Source organism: Dipodomys merriami, unplaced genomic scaffold (assembly GCF_024711535.1).
Source record: "Dipodomys merriami isolate MVZ:Mamm:240054 unplaced genomic scaffold, mDipMer1.0.p SCAF_320, whole genome shotgun sequence".
Classification (NCBI taxonomy): domain Eukaryota; kingdom Metazoa; phylum Chordata; class Mammalia; order Rodentia; family Heteromyidae; genus Dipodomys; species Dipodomys merriami.
This window is the reverse complement of record NW_027204716.1, coordinates 682,704-690,432: the sequence shown is the minus strand read 5'-3', so window position 1 is coordinate 690,432 and position 7,729 is coordinate 682,704. Positions and strand designations below refer to the sequence as shown.

Below are 7,729 nucleotides of genomic sequence, written 5' to 3'. Positions count from 1 at the left end.
TTACAGCATGGAGGCAAGAGAAAAGACTGTGATTAAAACATTATCAATTTAATGCCTAATAATGAGGAGAAACATATGCACTTCTCCTGCAACTATGAAAATATTTGGTGAAAAAAAGGCAGTAGTGTAAGTTCCTGCCAGGAACTCAGAGACAGGTCAGGACATTAAGTAATCATGCATACGAACAATTTTTTCACCTTCTTGGCTTTAGCTACTTTTAAATGGAATGTATAATAAACAATTATATTTTGATAAAATACCTTCTCGTCTGAACAGTTCTGTTTGAACTGTTCATCTCTCTATGATCCCTTATAACCAAGATTAGTTTTGTTCTAGTAAGAAAATCTTTGCTGTCATGGTAAGGTATTCTGGTTGGTCTCTTCCCACATGGAAGAAGGGTAAAGGCTCAGGTAGACATTTGTTCCAGTAAAACTTCATTTGGGAAAATGTCAGCTGAAGAATTTTAGAAGTAGCTCTTAAGCAACGCTTAGTTTGACTCCATTAGGTCCACAAAGCTGGATAAATAAGTACTAGAGAAACCATCACATTTGGACCAAACTATAAATAATAGAGAGTATGATCAAATTCCAAATAAAAATATTTAAGATACTCATTGGCAAAAAAAGTTTGGAAATGTGAGCAATCGACTGATCAATATAATTATTTCCACTATTCACAGAATTTTAGGGAAATAAGATCAATAGCATTGTTAGGAACAATAAGGTTTCCTTGTTACAAGTATGCACCCATAGATATAAGCCTGTATAAAGATTGCATCATTAACTATTAAATTTAGAGGATACTACATGCTTCAGCAGCAAGTATACTCAAATTACAATACAGAGATTAACATGGCACTTGCACAAGTACAATATGAAAATTTGAGAAGTATTCCATATTTTTCATTCTTCACATGCAAGAAATGAAAAAAAGTGATTAGAAAGTTGATGGCAAAATTACAAGTGTAACAATACCCGTAATTCATATAATTAAATTAAGTTTGACATCAGTGTATTAAATCACCTCAAAAAGGTGTTTACATAGCATAAACTTTACAAAACTTTTCAAAATAGACAACATTGTCATTTTATCCCAAAGAAAAATAATATTAAGACCTAGAAAAAAAGGACTCAAAATGTTTCTATATGGAATACAATCCAAAAGGACACATTAATGATCCTATATATTATAAAATAATATAGAATTCAAAGTATATCTAGGAGAAAATAAATTATGAACATTATGCAAACATAGAATATAGAATATTTTAAAATATACTTTTTCAGACAAGCACCAGAAATATTTTAGTTTCTGTACTACTCATTTCAACAGGTAAATTAAAATTATTTCTTATTAAAAAATCACAAACTCTGAAGAAGTTATTATACATGTTTACAAAAACTATTGAATATATTTTTCCATCCAAGGCAGGCAATTCACTTGGAAGAATTCTGCGGAATCCATGAATTTTTACAGTAAAATTTTGGTGCTGCCGGGCACTGGTGGTTCATGCCTACAATCCTAGCTAAACAGGAGACTGAGATCTGAGGATCATGGTTCAAAGCCAGTCTGGGAAGGAAAGTCTGTGGTACTCTTATCTCAAATAAACCACTAGAAAACTGGAAGTGGAGCTGTGTCTCAAGTGGTAGAGGGCTCACCTTGAGCTGAAGATCACAGGGATAGCTCCAGGCCCAGAGTTCAAGCCCCATGACCGACCAAAAAAAAAAAAGATATTGCTTTTATTTGGATTGTGAAAATATTTTGTAGGGACACAAAAGATGGACTTGCATTTTTGAAATTTAAGAAACTTAACCCAACCATTAGGACTTCGGTGAACAATTTGTACAGCCTTTCACAACTTCATAGAGGTAGTGATACATACTTATCCTTTTGGCAATATCAAATACAGTTTCTTCTATGTTGTTCTTCAGGCCTGGATTTATATAATAGTTCAACAGAAGGCGATCCAGCGTATATTTGCTATCTCAATTCTCAACAGCAAGATATAAGGGTGTCAAGAGTCCTTTAGTTTGGGGAAGTGTTACTGTGTCTCAAGCGGTAGAGGACTCCCCTTGAGCTGAAGAGCACAGGGACAGCACCCAAGCCCAGAGCTCAAGCCCCATGACCGACCAAAAAAAAAAAAAAAAAAACCCACAAGAAAAACAAAAATCAAACAAACAAAAAATTTTGGGCTGGGAAAGTGGCTCAGTGGTAGAGCGCTTGCCTTGCATACATGAGGCCCTAGGTTCGATTCTTCAGCACCACATAAGCAGAAAAAAAAGCGGGAAGTGGTGCTGTGGCTCAAGTGGTAGAGCGCTAGCCTTGAGCTGAAGAGATGAGGGACAGCGTCCAGGCCCAGAGTTCCGGCCCCACGACCAGACCAAAAAAAAATTTTTTTAAAAAGAGTCCTTTAGTTTGGGCATTGGTATCTGTATCAAGATGAAGTAAGAAAGAAGCCACTCTGGTATTATTCCACGTATATGCACTGTTCAGGGGTGTCCAGTCATCTACAGTTATTGCATGTGCCGCTTGAGACACCAACTCACTGACAATGTTTAATTGTCCACTGTAGGCTTCTTGAAGAGGGGTATACTCATCATCATCCCTACTATTCACATAAGTGGCCTTTTGGGAAAGAAGTCTCCGCACTGTAGTAAGCTGAATATTTTCGGCAGCACAATGAAGAAATATGCTTGGATCCTTCTCCAATTTTTTTTCTTGCAATTGATACCATTCCTTACTTTTTCACCTTGTTCCCCATATTCCTAAGAATTGCCTAACCAGAGACTTTGAGTGCCAGTGGGAATGAGGTGTCCATTTATTTCCCTAATAGTTCACATTGGTTGAACTGGTCAGAAATATCTGGTGAATTTTCTGTAACTGTTTATTCCCCATGATTTTTTTCTCTTTTTCCAATTTTACTATTCGAAATTATTCTAACTGGAGAGTAGGGAATTGATGGAGAGCAGAGGAAAGATATTCCTCCATATTCAAATGTACACACTGAAAATGAGGACCAGTGATGTCTTCATGTGAAGCTTATTCTAGGCATGAGAAAATAGGAAATAATGTCTTCTATATAAATGATTTGGGAAATGGCAGAGCAAAAAGTGAAATGATACAACCAAAAATATAAAAGCAAAATAAATTAGGATAATTATGGAGCAATCATATTATCTATGAGAACCATGAAAGGGAGAGAGAAAGAAAGAGACAGATGTGTAATTTCGTAGCTAGCCACAAAATCAATGCCTCTGATCAATTTGTAGAGCAAACAAAATTTTATTTTTTAAAAGAGATGGAAATCGAATTTATGTAATTACTTGAAGTTAGTAAATACATTTTTAGTAGCCTACGTAAAGAGACATAACTTTACCAAATTACAGACAGTAAAATAAATCCTTGATAGTTCTAGTAACAGATCTGACTGAAATCAGTTGAATCATACTTTTCTTGTACAATGAAGGAATAAGAGGGTAGTAAAGCAGCTAGAGAAGGCAGGGAGATTGTATCTGTGACAAAACTTTGTGGAAATTGGTATTGAGGATTTCTTACTGGTGATCCCCTTGCACTGGAAGCATGATTCTGAAGTATTGCTTGCCGATTCTGAACTACTGATTTGATCATTATATTCTCCAAGAAGAAAATGAGAATTGACAGTGAAGGACTACTAATACATTTTGACCTTCTCACTAAGCACTTTAAATCATCAAAATTACATGAAGACAATAGACAGGCCTACTTTTTAGATGAAAGCAAGTTTCTTATAAAAACAAGGAATGTATGTAGTCATGCAAAGCACTTCTATTTTACCAATGCCTCATACATTTTTTTAATGTTGGGTACCAATAAATAATGGATCCATTAGAAAGCTCTTAAGGCTCCTATGTTCAATAGTGAGTTCTCTTACACTATATCATGGTATTTTTTGTGTATGGTTTTAAGAATAAATTTACATTACTAACTTGAATTTCTGACAGGACAGTATCATCACTGTACATCTTGCTTCTATACTCTCATTTTAAAATTACCATCTAAGTATGTGCATTAGATAACTATATAGGAAAAAGTAGAAGCCACACTGATGGTTTATGTCTTTAGTTGTAGTTAATCAGAAAGATGAAATCTGAGCATTGTGGTTTGAAAGCAGACCAAGAAAAAACAGTCCATTAGATTCTGATTTTAAAGTAACCAGCAAAAGCTTGAAATGGAGCTGTGGTACACGAAGTAAAATGCTAGCCTTGAGAAAACTGAAACAAAAAATAAATTCTGGGACAAAGCTAGGCCCTGAGTTCAAGCCCTAGTATTAGCACCAAACAAATAAATTAATTAATAAGGTAATTAATTAATTAAAACTAAATTAATGGTCTCATGTGGAGAGGCATGTAAAATGTAACATGCGTGGTAATGGTTTATGTATTATTTTGTAATAAGGCATATTATCATTTGTCCTAATCACTAATATTTTATGTGGACTTTTTTGTACAATAAACCCTCAATTTAGCATGCATGTATATGTGTGTGTACATGTGCGAACATGTGTGTATGTGTATATGTGTTTGTGTGCTGTTGCAATGTTGCTTGCCAATGTGGACAGGGTGAGGCTGAAAAAAAGCTAACTGTGTTGCAATGTTTTTATTTATCAGTGTTCTGTCATGTCATTTCAGTGGAACCATCCTTTGTACATATTATTTGTCTAATAATATCATAATCAAAGCATTTACAATATTAAGTTAGAAAAAGAGACCGCTTCAGCTCTTATTGTATGTTAGGTAAGAAGATTCAGACATAATTAGTTGGTAAGTTGTTGCTATAAGATGAGTGTCAGTACAAAATACGTATTTGACCTCTTAAATTGGTTATACTTTTAAGATACACTCATAGAGTGATTTGGACTGACTTGACCAAACAGGAATTACTCTCTGATTATTCCTGTGAAACACAAGTTGGATAAACTCTTTCCAGATTTCTGTTGAAAATCACTTTCTTTGCAAGATTATATCTATTCTCACTAAGAGATAATCCAACCCATATTATGTTTGAATATCCCATCTTATTCATTGAAAATAAGTATTGTGGATATGCTTGTTAGATATTCCTTTCAAAAACGAACAAACAAAAAGCAAGTGTTATTTCCAGATTGTGGGTGCATTTGAAGGTGTTTTGTACATGCACAGGTATCTTTACTAATGGCTCTTTTGTGGGAGAAAATACGGCGACTTTAACAAATAAGGCTTTTTGAATATCTCTTCCAATATACATAACATCTCAGAGCAAGTCTTGCAATTTCTGAAAATCTTTTGAATATTTTAGTATTATTTCAGTTCATTGACTGTAGAGCTAAAATTTCTGAAATATTGTTAAGATCTGAAAATGTAAGTGGGTATATACCCTTTTTTATGCTTCATTTTATGAAAACCCAGTTTTTATGAAAGTAAATGGAATAGAATAAAAGAATTAAGTGAATTGGGTAAGCTAATTATTAGTGTAATTTTGTTTTCTATTAATAGTCTATTGAATGTAGATGATGCAGTTAAATTATTTCCTCTATACTTCAGTTAGGTTTAGAATCTTTATAGTTATCAGTGAACTTTTAGTATAAATAAAGGTCTTTTAAAATGATTAGTATTAACCTTGTGCTTTTTGTCCTACTCCCAAGAAAATGAGTTATTTTTAAGTGTTAATAGTTTATCATTATGATTATCATAGCGAATCATTATCATTATCATAGGGACTTAAAAATGCAGTAGTATTGTTGTCTTTTTAAACCAATTGTATTCACAAGTTGGAGAGTCTTTAATTCATAATTAGGTCTTGGTGTCAATGATTTTTAACCTCTTGTTCCTAACATTAATAATAGGTAAGACTGCATTTTTGGGTATATGAAAGGTAAAATATTTATCTGGGGTCAAATGTGATTTTATATCAGTCTTTCTTTAATAACATTTTAAAGTAGTACATTTCTCTCAAAATGGTGGGTATAAAAAGCAATCAAAATACTTCTAATGGTAAACAATTTAGGTGAGCTACAATGTGGAAACGATTGCTCCAAAAGACCTGCAGTCTGTTTCCATCAGGAATTGGGCAGGTCATTTTTTCAGTAAGACTGTGTTAACCAGAGATGGGGTACCCAGGCAGTGAAGTGTTGAGTGAAGGCATAAAATATTATTTCTACTATTTTGAGCTAGAAATCAAGAATTGTTATAGTTTAGCAGTTCCTTTCACCAGGGAGGTATAAATTGATTATGAACTTGGAGTTTTCTTATTACAGTTACTTATTTTCTTTTTTTGTTGTTGTTGGTCATGGGGCTTGATCTCTGGGCTTGGGTGCTGTCCCTGCGCTCTTCCACTCAAGGCGAGCGCTCTACCACTTGGACCACAGTGCCACTTCCAGTTTACTAGTGGTTTATTAGAGATAAGAGTTTCACAGTCTGTCCTGCCCGAGCTGGCTTTGAAGCACAATCCTCAGATCTCAGCCTACTGAGTAGCTAGCATTATAGGCGTGAGCCACCGGTGTCCAGCTTAGTTACCTATTTTCTAACAAAGATAAAGGAAATATTATTAGAGTGTGCACAATAATTTTGGGAATTTTCCTAGAATTAGTAGGCTGAGTGCTGGTATTTAGTTATAAAATAGAATGAAGTTAGTTCATATAGTGGGAATGGAACGCAAGCTAACACTTACCGTGTGTAGAATGTTGTACTAGTAATTCCAACTCTGAAGACTTAAATATCATCATCTTAGAATTAAAAATAGAAATAGTTTCACTTGATGGGATTATTGTGAGGATTAAATTAGATACCAAAGGTAAAGTACTTGGAAAACCAATCAGAATTTGATACTTTCTACCTTTTATTTTATCATGTGATATATTCTAATATTTTGACTCATGGTTTAAGGTCAGATGTCTCCATTGTTTTTAATTATATTTTTATTAAATAGTTGTACGAAATGTTTTCCATTCAATGAATCAGTTTATAATTACAATGGATCTTTACATAACTTTCTCACATTTTTCCAAACCTCAACCCACTTTCGTTTTTATTAGTTTCATACTATCTGCATTGAATATTATGGCTTAACTCTCTACTTCCATAAGTCTCTTTATTTCTTCCCTTTGATTTCCCCTCACATTTTCCAAGTGGTAGCCTCCTGGCATTCATTTTGTTGGATTAAAAGTTCAATTTTATAAGAAATTACACCTGTTAAATACTCCTCTACAAATAGCATGCTTTGATTAATACTGTTGTTTAACTTGCATAAAATTCTGGCTTCTAAATACGCGTTCTTTTTGTGTCTGGCTGTGACTTCGTTTACTTAACATAATTTGAGTTCTATCCATTTCTTTGCAAATGCTGTAACAGTCTTTATAATGGATGGGTGCAATCCAATTGTGTATATGTGCAACACTTTCTCCAACCATCCCTCTGCTAAAGTGCGTCTGGGCTGTTTCCATAAATTCTCTACGGTGAGTAGTGCAGTAGTGAACATGATTGTGAGAGTGATTTTATGCTAACCTTTTGGAAAAAATCATCACTGTTTTTCTGGGAGCAATCCTCTAGCCAATTTTCCAGAATTAGCACATCCCTTCCTTCATCTACATCACAACGTTTTTCAGGTCCTCAAAAACACACTACTCCCTACAGGTACCAATCAGCTAAATCTACACTGTGCATATATTCTTTTGTTGTTGTTATTGTTTTCTTTCCGGTCGAGGGGCCTGAACTCT

At 34.2% G+C, this 7,729-nt stretch overlaps 1 pseudogene; it reads left to right on the top strand.

Annotated features, from left to right (window-relative positions):
* The first annotated feature begins 806 nt into the window (after nucleotides 1-806).
* Nucleotides 807-903, top strand: LOC138841527 (U6 spliceosomal RNA; annotated as a pseudogene).
* Nucleotides 904-7,729: the final 6,826 nt, after the last annotated feature.